The sequence below is a fragment of the Eurosta solidaginis genome, chromosome 2 (genome assembly GCF_040869045.1).
Source record: "Eurosta solidaginis isolate ZX-2024a chromosome 2, ASM4086904v1, whole genome shotgun sequence".
NCBI lineage: Eukaryota > Metazoa > Arthropoda > Insecta > Diptera > Tephritidae > Eurosta > Eurosta solidaginis.
The window spans coordinates 277,076,034-277,089,589 of NC_090320.1; the positions used below are offsets into that span (position 1 = coordinate 277,076,034).

Below are 13,556 nucleotides of genomic sequence, written 5' to 3' on the forward strand. Positions count from 1 at the left end.
CAAATAATTAAAGAATAAGCGGTGATAAAGAAAATAGTGAAACAAGACAAAGGGAATAATTTTTGGTCTTTCGAAATTCTTGGTTCTTTACCAATATCAGAGGCATTGCAAACAGGGAATAACTCTTGTCAACAATTGCTACATTGGACTGAGTAGGCAAGTGAAAAGTAAATTCTTCCCTAGACGAACAAAAATCACGCTCTACACGTCGCTCAACATACCTGTCCTGATGTATGGCTCGGAATCATGGACGGTGTCGAGAGAAGATGAGATGTGCTCGAGAGAAAACTTTTCCAAAAGATTTATGATCCTGTCCATAATGCCTATGGCAAGTATCGAAGGAGATATAATGATGAGCAGTGTGAGCTTTGTGCAGATATTATGGTAATGCAGCGAATAAAAACCCAGAGGCTTCGCTGGCTAAGTTATGTTATGCGAATGAACAAAGTGGCTTCGACTAAGAAAGTATTTCAGTTTACAACGCAGTTTGAAAGCAGTGGAATGGGGAGACCTCCACTGAGTTGGGAGAGGCAGGTGGAGGAAGATTTGACGGCCCTTGTTGCTGCCAATTGGCATCAGTTATCGCAAAACAGGGATAGCTGGCGTGTGTTGTTACGAAACGGCCAAAATCGGTTAGGCGGCTAAGCACCATTAATGATGATGATGAGGCATCACCAAATATTGTTACTCATACGCCACGTTGGTCCTTTGTTCAAAGTAGATTTGCTGTCTTTCTCTGACCTGTACATTTTTCTAAAAGTACGCGCGCACTGCATGGATCAAAAGAACACAGCACAGTAGACTTCAATCCCGCTGAACTTTTAGCATTTTATGTCTCATTTTATATGAATTTCGGACTCACTTCACCGCCCACATTTTAAAATATTTATGAAAGTTCAATGTGGGCAAAAGGTAGTGCTTTGTCATACAAGAAAGGCTTTTTAGGATACCTAACTAATTAGTGCTGTGCATACTTCTTCTCGTTCTAACTGTACTCTAGATGTATCTGAGCTTAGCACCTGAGTATAAGCTGTTACACGTACGCAAATATCGAATGCTAACTCGTGAAGTAATGCATTGAGTGTATCTGTTTTACATGGCATACATAAGTGGTTCTTCTAGACCTGCACAGGCTAACCGTTGTATTTTGTTTAGCTTTGTGAAGCTATTTTGATAGGCCTGTCGTGAGCACCTACAACTTTCATCTTGCAGCATTTTACTTAACGTTAAGGAAACTGCTCTAAAAACAAAATCTGCACCAGGTTGTACTTCTAACTTATTTCTAACGAGATATTTTTGAACCCACTGGGGAATGGTAAGGTTTTTTTTGCTGGGCTGATCTTTAAATGGTACCAGCGAGCTCATTGAAGGTGGTTTTTATTGCTCCGCAGATCATATAATTGTGATGTGCCTTAGAAAGGCTTGCCACTATATACCTATATGGATGTTCAAGAGCATTTAAAAACAAATCTTTAGCAGGCAGAATATGAAGCATGGCACCCGGTTTTTTTTGGCTTTTCAAAAGCCCCCTCCTCCAGCTTGGGGCAGTGGACTATAGAATCATCTAGCTTCTAGGGTATCACCGAGATAACGACTTGTTGGGGAAGGAAGTGTTTCGAAGCCTGTCCTTTATCAAGTTCAGCAGTTTCCCTAGGAATTGAGAGCTCATACAGAAAGGGCCGTCGAGAGGGGGAGAGGGGGCGCTGAGGGGTCACTTACCCCGGCCCGGGCTTTGGAGGGGCCCGGGAATCTAAAAATGCTATCCAAGCTTTTTGCTTATAGAAAATAAATAAACCACACCTTTAATCACATTTCATAAATAGCAATCATTTTGAATTTCAACAAATTTTATAAATCTCTCTTTGTAAATCTCGGCTTTGTAACATAAAGTTGAATTCGTTTTCTGTTGCAGCAGAAAAATTCGGTATGATGCAAATTCTTATACAGTGATATACATGTATGTATGTATGTAAACAGCGATTTAAAGAAATTTATTTCATACAATTAATGCAATATTTAAATAAAACTCTATAAGTAGCTAAGCGTGGGGCAGTTGAGGGCGAGCAGTTTAATATGAGTTATAAGGGAGTAATCTGATGTGCATGTAGGCGTATGAGTCCTGGCACAGTGGATGACGTACCCGACTCACACGTTTGGGGTTGCGGGTTCAAAGCCCACTGCAAGCAAGCATTTTTTAAATTTATTATCTTTTTTTTTTATAAATTACTATTTTAATGGACTATATGTTATTTTACTTTGTTTATGGTGTATTTAAAATACGGGATGATGCAAAGCATCGGTACACCTTATTTATGATATCTTTATTTTAATGTATTTGTTTGTTATTTTTAAATTTATTTAGAGAGAGGTCACTATGTACCTGTTACACCTTGTATTTATTCATTGGGGGCGAGCACTGCGGGCTCCAAGGTATTGGCTGCGGGATGAGCCACCTTGTTTTGCTTTGAAAACCCCCTTGTATTTATTCATTGGGGGCGAGCACTGGGGGCTCTGAGGTTTCGCTCTAATGAGCCACCTCATCTTCTATTTGAAGAACCTCTTGTATTTATTCATTGGGGGCGAGCACTGGGGGCTCTGAAGTTTCGCTCTAATGGGCCACCTCATCTTCTATTTGAAGAACCCTTAAAAAATGTGATATGGAGGCGAGCACTGGGCTCTGAGGTATTGGCACCCCCATCTTCTACTCGAAGAACCTCAATTTTAAATTAAAAACTTAAACTATATCTTTAGAATATTTCACTAACAAGTTGAGAATTACAAGCACATTCAATGGCTAATGAAACAAACGAAAGAAAAAAAGTTATAGTTTAAGTCGCTTAAACAATAAGTAATAAACTGTACTTATTTTTTCATTAGTTTTCACACCTCACCGATTTTTAAAGTGTAATATTTCTCGCAATCAATATAATAATTTATATTCTACAAATATATTATTACTTTATGAAGAATATGTATATTTCTATGTAAACATATTTACTCATATGTTGATCTGTATGAATGTGTAGATAAATTAAAGTTCGTAACTATATATTCATTGAATATAATATACATGTATACGCTTAAATATACATGTATATACAAATGCATATAAATATGTAAAAGATGGTAATTTTGATTTTGAGAATTTGTTCATTTTAGTTGGGGGCCCGTATTTTTTTTGCCCCCGGGTCCGGATTTTCTCTCGGCGGCCCTGCATACAGAGTTGCTGAGTTCACGAATTTTTCCATACTGTTTGCTCTATCGGCAAAATCTCACTCATCCTCAAGCACTCGCAAGTGTTTTCTATGAGGAGTAGAAGAACTGAGCATTGGAATTCCACACTTTCTTTTCGTATTTGGAATGACTCTTGTTAAATCTTAATATATAAAAATTACGTGTCACTATGTTTGTTCCCGATGGACTCCTAAACTAAATTTGAATTTGTTTTGCACCCCGTGTGTAGTTCGATCTAACTTGAAATATAGGATAGGTTATATCTCAGTTTATAGTCGCAATATTATTTTATTGCAAATTTGTTTACTTGTTTATACATAATAATAAAATGTTACGTATACGCACCGGCACTCACATTTCAGGTTGGTGAGGATATACTTCCGTGTAATTGGTTGGTGTTTAATTAAACAACGTGCTTATCAATAAAAAATATTATAGCGAATGATGTCAAGTATAGCACATCACCAGGCCCGCCGAGAAGGTGGGGGGCGGGGGGGGGGATTAGCTCCGGGCCCGGGGTTTCTGAGGGGGCCCGCGATTTAGAGGTATTAAGACATTTTTTTTAATCAGGAGAGTCTTTAGTTTTTCCATGTGCAATTTTTAAGCTGAATTTCAAAAGCAACGAAAATCTGCATTTCGTTTTAATATTATAGTGAAGTGTGAAAAATAAAAATCTATATATATAATAGGGAAGGCTAAAATGTGTGTTAGTTGGTCGCCGGTGTTTGAAGAGATGCGTCAGTCGATTTTGTTCAAACTTTCACACAAGTTGCGTAAACCTCACGCGGTGGTTACTACATAGGTTTGGTTGCAATCGACGTACAGGGTCTCGAGATATAGGCCGAAACGTGGACCCGAGTACCCCTAGAATGTGTTTCTAGAATATGGATATCAAATGAAAGCTGTTGATGAGTGCTTTAGTACAGAGTAATATATTATCCAGAGACGGACTGGGACTGGGATTATGACTAGGACTCGGAGTGGGACGGAGAATGAGACTCGGAGTGGGACTGGGACTGGGACTGGCAGTAAGGGATGCAGAAGAAAAAGAGGAAATTGAGAGAAGAGAAAACAGAGAAGGAGATTAAGAAAGAAATAGAATGAGACGAAGATGGTGATAAATGAAGCGAAAAAGACGGAGGGAAGAGTGAATAAGAGGATTAGGAAAAAGTGAAGAGGGGGGTGGGCAGAGTCAGACGGAAAAAGCTTATTAAAATGTATGCAGATAGGCTAAATTTAGGGCAGAACAACGTCTGCCGGGTGGGTCTTCTAGTAAAAATTAAAAAATTGTTGCAATGGTTTCTTGTCACTGTCTGAGACCTTGTTATGTAATTCGATTTGAATGGAAATTCGATTTGAAAGCTGTAAAATAAATTATTTTTTTTTTTTTCAAATCCGAAAGAAATTTCGTTCTAATCGAGCTACATAATAGGACCCCAGAGGTCACATCCTTTTGAAAAAATTTTCTGAAGCATCCTCATCTGTTACCCGCCTACGGAGCGAACATGAGATATTTAAAAAAAAAAAATAGGCAACACACCATATCGAGAAGAATTCTCAATATAAAAAATTTTTTAGGAAAAAATAGTCTCTATATTAAAGATAAAATGAGCTACATATGTATCTTGAATGTGTAATAAGGGAATGTAATGAGGGAAACCTCGATTTCAGTATATCTAAATTGGTCACAAAATTTTTCACTGTGTATTGAAATGCCTGCATACCAATGCCCTTACATTTCACTTTACAAATCAACTTATATTCAAGCAACCACTCCACGTTATTGATTATGCGGCTAGTCCCACTTGACCAACAACTCAATATAACTGCAAACATATGTATGTATGTATGTATGGATGTATGTAGTACAACTTGGCAACTCAATTGGCAAATGATGCTGTCGTCAAGATCAGCAGCCAAGATGGGACCTAATTTGCATGGAAATGCGATAGTGTCAAACATAAAACGGTAGCAGCATTTCATTTAAAGCTACATACATACATATCTATATACAAACGTAGTGTTGTTCTAGCTGCAGCTGAGTTCAGTCGCAAGCTAATGATCTTGTTGGTGGACATTGTTGCAGTGCAATGTTTTAACGATACCAAATTTGAGTATGAGTTGATTGCACACATTGCATTTCAAGTGTTGATTTGAGTTTGGTGTTGGTAGCAGAGCTCCCGGATAACTCTTAAACAATTGAAAAAGTTTCATAACAATTTCGATCAGAAAATAACTGTTAGCTTTTATGAAATTCAATATCGTTTTTTTTTTTTTTTTTATTTTTCAATACAAATAAAATTTTCTCTGGAAGGGACCACAGGGAGAAAACGATAATAAATGTTCCTTAAAGAAAGAAGTCAAAAATCTCCTTGTGAAATCGATACCTGATACCATTTGGGGGTTTTTGAGACACCATAAGTTTTTATTTCCAGGACCATTTTGAGATGATTTCGTGACTGTTTTGATATTTTTAATAAAATCTCTTGGCATCATTTCTTAATCAATTCGGAAACTTTTCCGGCATCATTTTTCCACTACTTCCTAATTATTTTAAGGCGATTATTTTAAGATCCCTGGATTACTTCCGCATTGTTTTCGATATCATTTACTACTATTTATACTTATATAGTTTCGCGATCATATGGAAATCATTTCGGAATCATCTCCGCTTCATTTTGGCACAATTTTGGGATTGTTTAGCCGTATCGCTTTGGCTATAACTTTGGGACTATCCTCCGATCGTTTCTGGAATTTATGCCGAACTTTTTACTATTATTTTCACATAGTTTTGGATCATTGTGGCACAACTTAGGGATCATTTTCTATTCTTTTGGGATTATTTCGGGACTCAATTCGCTATTATGTTATACACACCAGTTCCAGATGATTTTAAGACTATTAGTTATTTTAGAAATAAATTTATAAGATTTTGGGTTTTTCTCGATTAATTTTCGGACTATTTTTTGGATTATTTACGACACTGTTTTCAGAATAAAATCTTAAACATTATGTTGGACAATTTTGTAACAGTTTTGAGAGAAGCTCCGGATAATTTTGGGATTTTATACAGGTCGTTTCGTAAATTGTTTTTAGATAAGTTTAGGGCAATTTTGAGATGATTTCGGTGACTTGAAGATATTTTTGTTAAGTTTCCCTTATTATTTCTGTACTATTTCGGTACCATTTTAGGATTAGTTTAGGATCATAGTGGCCATAAAACATTTTAGAAATATGTTCTAAAAATTTTGTGATAGGTTTTAGATAGATATTTGACCATTCGAAATAATTTCGAAAATATGTTGGGATTATTTTGGGATTTTCCAGGATCATGTCGAACCTATTTTGGAATATTTTCAGGAATTGTTTGCGGTTAGTTTTGCAACTATTTTGGTATCGTCTCCGGTTTTTATTGCGAAAGATTTCGGTACAATTTCGTTATAATGGTTGTTTTTTTCGGGGCCATCCGAAGAATCTATTTATGCAGAAAAATCCCCGAAACGCCTTTGGATTGGCTTAAAATAGTTTTGGAACGACCTCGGTATCACTTCTGGATTGTGTTCAGACTACCTTCGGAACACTCTTGGAACAATTTCCAAACTATCTTCGAATCCTTTCGGAAACTTTCCGGAACATTTTGGGTTTGCATAATTTTAGATGTAATTAACAATTCCGATTTTTTCCGATAACTTTGGACAATGTCAGGACTGTTGTCAAATCATGTTTGGATTATTCAATGCATCATCTCGAGACTATTTTTAACAGTTTAAGGAATATCTCTCCAAAATTTTGGGAAATGAATATGGTTAGAACTTTTATGGAATAGTTTAAGTACCGCTTTTGGATTATTTTCACATTGTTTTCAGGATCGTTACGGCAACTATTTTTGAACCATATCGGCGCTCTCTTCGAACTATTTCGTTATTTATTTTTGATTTTTCTTTCATATAATTTTAGTTCTATTTTAAAATTGTAGTCAGATAATTTCGTGATTGCGTCAGGCATCACTTCGCGACCATTTTGGAACAATTCGCGGTTCAATTCAAAAATTTCTTCAAAATAATTTCCGGTTCTTTTCAGAGTTGTATCAGGACTGATTAGGAATAATTTCGTGAATCTCTACGAAAAATTTCGGGATTGTATACGAATAGTTTTAGGAGTATTTCGGCATCATTTCGGTATTGTCTTATAAAACATTTCATGATGTTTTCTGATTGATTTCGGGACTATTTTGGGGCCATTTCGGTACAAATTATCTAAGAAAAATTTCTTTCGGCCTGTTTCGGATCTTTTCAAAATCATCCCGGGATAATTTTAGCACCATTTAATATTGTTTTCAGAGTTATTCCAGAATCGTTTTTAACAAGTATTTCAACGCAGAGAGGTATTTGAGAGATTTGTTTCTTTATCGCTCTTAATAAAAGTTATGTTTGAGACAAATAAATAAGTCTTCTTAATAAATCTCACAGAAAAAAAAGTTTATTTCCGAGAGAAAGAGTTATGAGTTAATATTATTTTGGAGCACTCGCTGGTAGTGTTTGGAGATTACTGGTTTTCTATTGTTGCTATTTTTTTTTGATGGTGCTGAATGTGATGTATTCTAAAGTTGTAGCTGTTGGCTTAATCAAACAACATTTTGGTTAGATAGTTTTACATTTCTGTTAAAGTAAAATTTTTTTTTAATTTTTTGTTGTTGTTGTTCTTAATTTTGTGACACTTGTGCTAACGAGTATGAGTGAAATGATGCCCATTGGTACAATTCAGTGCTACTGTGCAGCAATATCAGATAATGCTCACAATAATGATGATAATAACAAACCCGAATGTGATAAAAATGCATGCAAGGCGGGCTTGGGCCAAACTTTGGTAAACAAATTTTCTTTATTTTTGGTGGATGGAATTCAACTAGTGCGGCTTACGGTGATGGTGGCCCAAAAAAATTTTATACATTTTCTTATTTCACAACTTGGATTGAAGCCTTCAGCTTTTAATTCGAAATTCGATATGACACGCGCAAGCGCACCCGACTATCAAATACGTTTACTAAAGACATTGGCCAATTACAAAAACAGCTAACGTGATCGCAATAACTGGATTGCAATTGCTGTTGCGGCCAACGAAACCAGCGTTGCTGTTGTTGAGGATGCGATTGCTGTTGACGTTGTTGCTAAATGTTGTTGCTGCTGTTGTTTTCGTGTTTGCCGGCAACCAGCTACATAGCACGCATGCTTTTTTTTTGCATACACACACATAAGCCACACTTACACTTTTACATAAAATATTAAATGCTGATGACCAGTAGCAATTGCAACCGAAAATTATTGCACATCTCGTTATCGCAGCTGTAGATCGGGTAGATAAATAGTTAGTTGCTTGTTGAACTAGTTATTGTTGGTGACTACTTTTTGGGGTATCTATGCATACATAAATTTTGCTACCAATTTTTATGCACCTTTTTTGGTGCTTAAGCTTTGATCTGTTTTCTAAATTTATTTTGAGCTACTTAATTATCTTAATTATTAACCTATAATCTTTCTAGATATTTGACTATTAAAAATCTTATTTTGAGTCGAGTTATTTAAATCCTAATTTTCAAAATGCCAACCAGTTGGATGTGTGCTGCATGTTTTGAGTTGCGCATGCGCTGTTACTGGAAAACTTTCTAAATAGCCGACTAGATTATTTATATTGGCTAACCTTAGCCTTTACTAGACCTTGAAAATTCAGCTTTGGGCACTTCAATTGTTTTTTGTTTTTACCGGCCTATTGATAAAGTATTCAAGGTTCGATTCGAGCTGAAGCCCAGAACAATAATTTTTATGATAAATTAAATTAAAATAAATAATAATTGTCACAAAAATTATTGTTCTGGCCTTGCGCTCGAATCGTCTCTTGAATGCTTTATTCGCTTCATTTTAGAAAATGTGTACATTATCAAATTATCTTCTTTCTTAAAATACCGACCTGAACTATCATCACAATAACTTTTTACACCTGATCATGAAAATCATCATGAAAATGAAATTGCATATTAATTTTGTCATGAATCTCAAATTGTTAATCCTTAAAGTAGAAGAGATATACTCACCAATAAGTATACCGAAATATATACCCGTCGGTTTGTCTGTCCGTTTGTCTGTTTTAACGCAAACTACACCCTTAATTGTTAGGATATCTTGATAAAATTTAGTGAGCAGGTATTTTTAGGTGTCCGATTAGACATTTGTCGGAACCGGCCGGACCGGACAACGAGAGCATATCCCCCCAAACATCCGATTTGTCATACCTTCCCCAGTTTATCAGATTGAAACTTCAAATTTCCACATATGCATATCTTATATATTACTAGCAGACCCGGCAGACGTTGTTTTGCCCTAAATTGGGCCTACCTGCATACATTTTAAAAAGCTTTTCCGTCTAACTCTGCCCTCCCCCTCTTCACTTTTTCCTAATCCTTATATTCACTCCTCCCTCCGTCTTTTTCGCTTCATCTATCTCCATCTTCGTCTCATTCTATCCGTCTCTCAATCTATCTCTTTTGTTCCAGTCCCAGTCCCAGTCCCACTACAAGTCTCAGTCCCAGTCCTAGTCCTAATCCCAGTGCCAGTCCGTTTCTGGTCGGAAAAATGGATCCTAAACACTAATATAGGCAAATATATACAACAAATTTCAGGCAAATCGAATAGGACGTATGTAAATAGGTATGTGGGTATTATTAATTTATGTCTCTATTTCGGCCTCGCATGCATATTTATCAGTTTTGCCAGGTTGATGCGACTAAATCGAATATCACAATGAAAATAACTTTAGAACTCAGCAACAACTTTCATTTCATATCCATAATACACGCACATTCTAGGGGTATCGGGGTCCACGTTTAGGCCTATATCTCGAGATCCTACTCACCCAGCGGTATAATATATTACACTGTACTAAAGCACTCATCAACAGCTTTCATTTGATATCCATATTGTATAAACACTGTCTAGGCATTCACGAGGCCACGTTTTGGCCTATATCTCGAGACCTTTGTCACCCAGGGGTATGAAAATTACCCTCTACTAAAGCACTCATCAACAGCTTTCATTTGTTATCCATATTCTATAAACACATTCCAGGGGTACCCTGGCCCACGTTTGAACAAAATCGACTGATGCATCGCTTCAAACACCGGCGACGAACTAACACACATTTTCTAGCCTTTCCTATTATATATATAGATTTTTATTTTTCACACTTCACTATAATATTAAAACGAAATGCAGATATTCATTGCTTTTGAAATTCGGCTTAAAAAATGCACATGGAACAACTAAAGACTCTCCTGAATTAAAAAAAAATTTCTTAGTACTTCTAAATCGCGGGCCCCCTCAGAAACCTCCGGTCCGGGGGTAAATAATTTGTTAAAAATAAACGATTGTGAGTACACAAAGAAAGCTATTTGTACTATGGCACTATTGTGAATATTTGTTTAGAAGTAACACCGCATTACCGGCAGTTTCTAGCATTCGTCAGATGACAGCGCAAGCGCATGTAATTTATAGATGTTTGATTTATAGAACAACTGATTTCTGTTGGTATTTGATACGAGACTTTTATATTTGTTGCGCAAGATACGCTCGTTTCCGGCTCGTAGCACATAGTTTTGTCTGAAAAATCGATGAGATCGGTCGTATATATAGCATATATGATTGTTCAGATAAGAAGCTTTTCGTAATTTGTGCCCGATTTTAACAGCTAAAGGCTTCAAATTTCACATATACGTATACGTATACAGCATATATTGTTGTCTCAAAAAATCATAGAGATCGGTTGTATATATAGTATATGCCCCATATAAACCATTTTCAGTTCTGCCCCATTTTAACGCCTTAAAACTTCAAATTTCATCAAATACTTACATATACGTCATATAATGATCAGATAATTGATTCATGGTCATATCATGTAGACCATAAGAAACGTGAAACTTTCTATACTCGCACAAAATACCGATCTATTTTTGATATTTTATTTATCGAATATGTTGCTTAAGTATGCACATCTGTTCTCTATATATTAAATATGTTATACAGTCAATTATTCGATGGGATAAAAATGTTGCTCATCTCCATTCATGAACAGTATTATGAAGTCTTCAGCACAGCCCCGTCCTTACTTGTTTTTATTTGCATAAGAATTTCCGATTGTTCAACTATTTGTTATTAATTGCTATTTGTAATATAATACTTTCTGTATAATAAACAATATATGGATTTCTATTTTTAACCGCATATATGTATGAGTGTTTGTACATATGTATGTACATTGATTACGTAAACGAAAAAATGTGCGCCATAAAAACAAAGATAACAGGGATATACCTCTCAAATCTGAAATAGTTTGGTTTGAACCGGTAAAAACGAAGGAATCATATTGTAATCACAACAATGCAAAAATATATACATATAATAGATATTAACAAGGTGTCTACAAACGTATATCTGTTATTTTTATATATTGTTGTTTTTAGGGTGACAGCAATAATTTCTAAGTTACGGTCTATGTCTTTTGTTGACTTGACTGTTGAAAAGTTCAGTTAGGTTTAACAGGCCGTACAATAAATATCTCACATAAACTGCCTGTGTCCATAGTGTGTAATGATCAGTTAGGAATCAGAAATGTGTGCGAAGTTAATTCAACAGCTTTTTGTGATGGATAAAATTGTGCATTAATTTCATTTCAGTTTACCCATAACTCGTTATTTTATCACCTTTTTTTATTTCAGTGTATAAAGTTTACATAGCTATAGTTTTTTTATTTGCTGTTACAGCACATTCAAGCATGGAAGAATGTGACTGATTAAATAGGGTAGTATTGAGTGCTTTCAGCAAACAACTTTAGTTGAAACATTGTAAACATATTTACGTGGGATGACTGATGAAAATTTTGTTTTATGAATGGCGAGTTAAGACAAGGTAAGGAAGGCTAAGTTCGGGTGTAACCGAACATTACACACTCAGCTGAGAGCTCTGGAGACAAAATAAGGGAAAATCACAATGTAGGAAAATGAACCGAGGGTAAACCTGGAATGTGTTTGTATGACATGGGTATCAAATGGAAGGTATTAAAGAGTATTTTAAAAGAGAGTGGGCCGTAGTTCTATAGGTGGACGCTATTTCGGGATATCACCATAAAGGTGGACCAGGGTTGACTGTTTAATGTGTTTGTACGATATGGTTATCAAATTAAAGGTATTAATGAGGGTTTTAAAAGGGAGTGTTGTAGTTGTATATGTGAAGGCGTTTTCGAGATATCGACCAACATGTGGACGAGGGTACCCAGAACATCATCTGTCGGGTACCGTTAATTTTCTTATATATGTAATACCACGAACAGTATTCCTGTCATGATTCCAAGGGCTTTTGATTTCGCCCTGCAGAACTTTTTCATTTTCTTCTACTTAATATACCATGCGTCACACCCATTTTACAAAGTTTTTTTCCCAAGTTATATTTTGCGTCAATAAACCAATCCAATTGCCATGTTTCATCCCTTTTTTGATATTTGGTATAGCATTATGGCATTTTTTTCATTTTTCGTAATTTTCGATATCGAAAAAGTGGGCGTGGTCATAGTCGGATTTCGGCCATTTTTATACCAAGATAAAGTGAGTTCAGATAAGTACGTGAACTAAGTTTAGTACAGATATATCGGTTTTTGCTCAAGTTATCGTGTTATCAGCCGAGCGGAAGGACGGACGGTCGACTGTGTATAAAAACTGGGCGCGGCTTCAACCGATTTCGCCCATTTTCAAAGAAAACAGTTATCGTCATAGAATCTATGTCCCTACCAAATTTCACAAGGATTTGTAAATTTTTGTTCGACTTACGGCGTTAAAAGTATTCTAGACAAATTAAATGGAAAGGGCGTAGCCACGCCCATTTTGATTTTTATTTTTGTATTTTGTTGCATATAATTACTGGAGTTGAATGTTGACATAATTTACTTATATACTGTAAAGATATTCAATTTGTTGTTAAAATTTGACTTTAAAAAAATTTTTTTTTAAAAAGTGGGCGTGTTCGTCTACCGAATTTGCTAATTTTTATTTAGCACACATATAGTAATAGGAGTAACGTTCCTGCCTAATTTTATCATGATATCTTCAACGACTGCCAAATTACAGCTAGCAAAACCTTTAAATTACCTTCTTTTAAAAGTGGGCGGTGCCACGCACATTGTCCAAAATTTTACTAATTTTCTATTCTGCGTCATAAGTTCAACCCACCTTTCAAGTTTCATCGCTTTATCCCTCTTTGGTAAGGAATTATCGCACATTT

General features: G+C 35.8%; 1 protein-coding gene across 2 annotated transcripts in view; it reads left to right on the forward strand.

Annotated features, from left to right (window-relative positions):
- dpp (decapentaplegic) overlaps window positions 1-13,556 on the forward strand; it is a 337,917-nt gene that overhangs the window by 42,602 nt on the left and 281,759 nt on the right. The window lies entirely within an intron of this gene.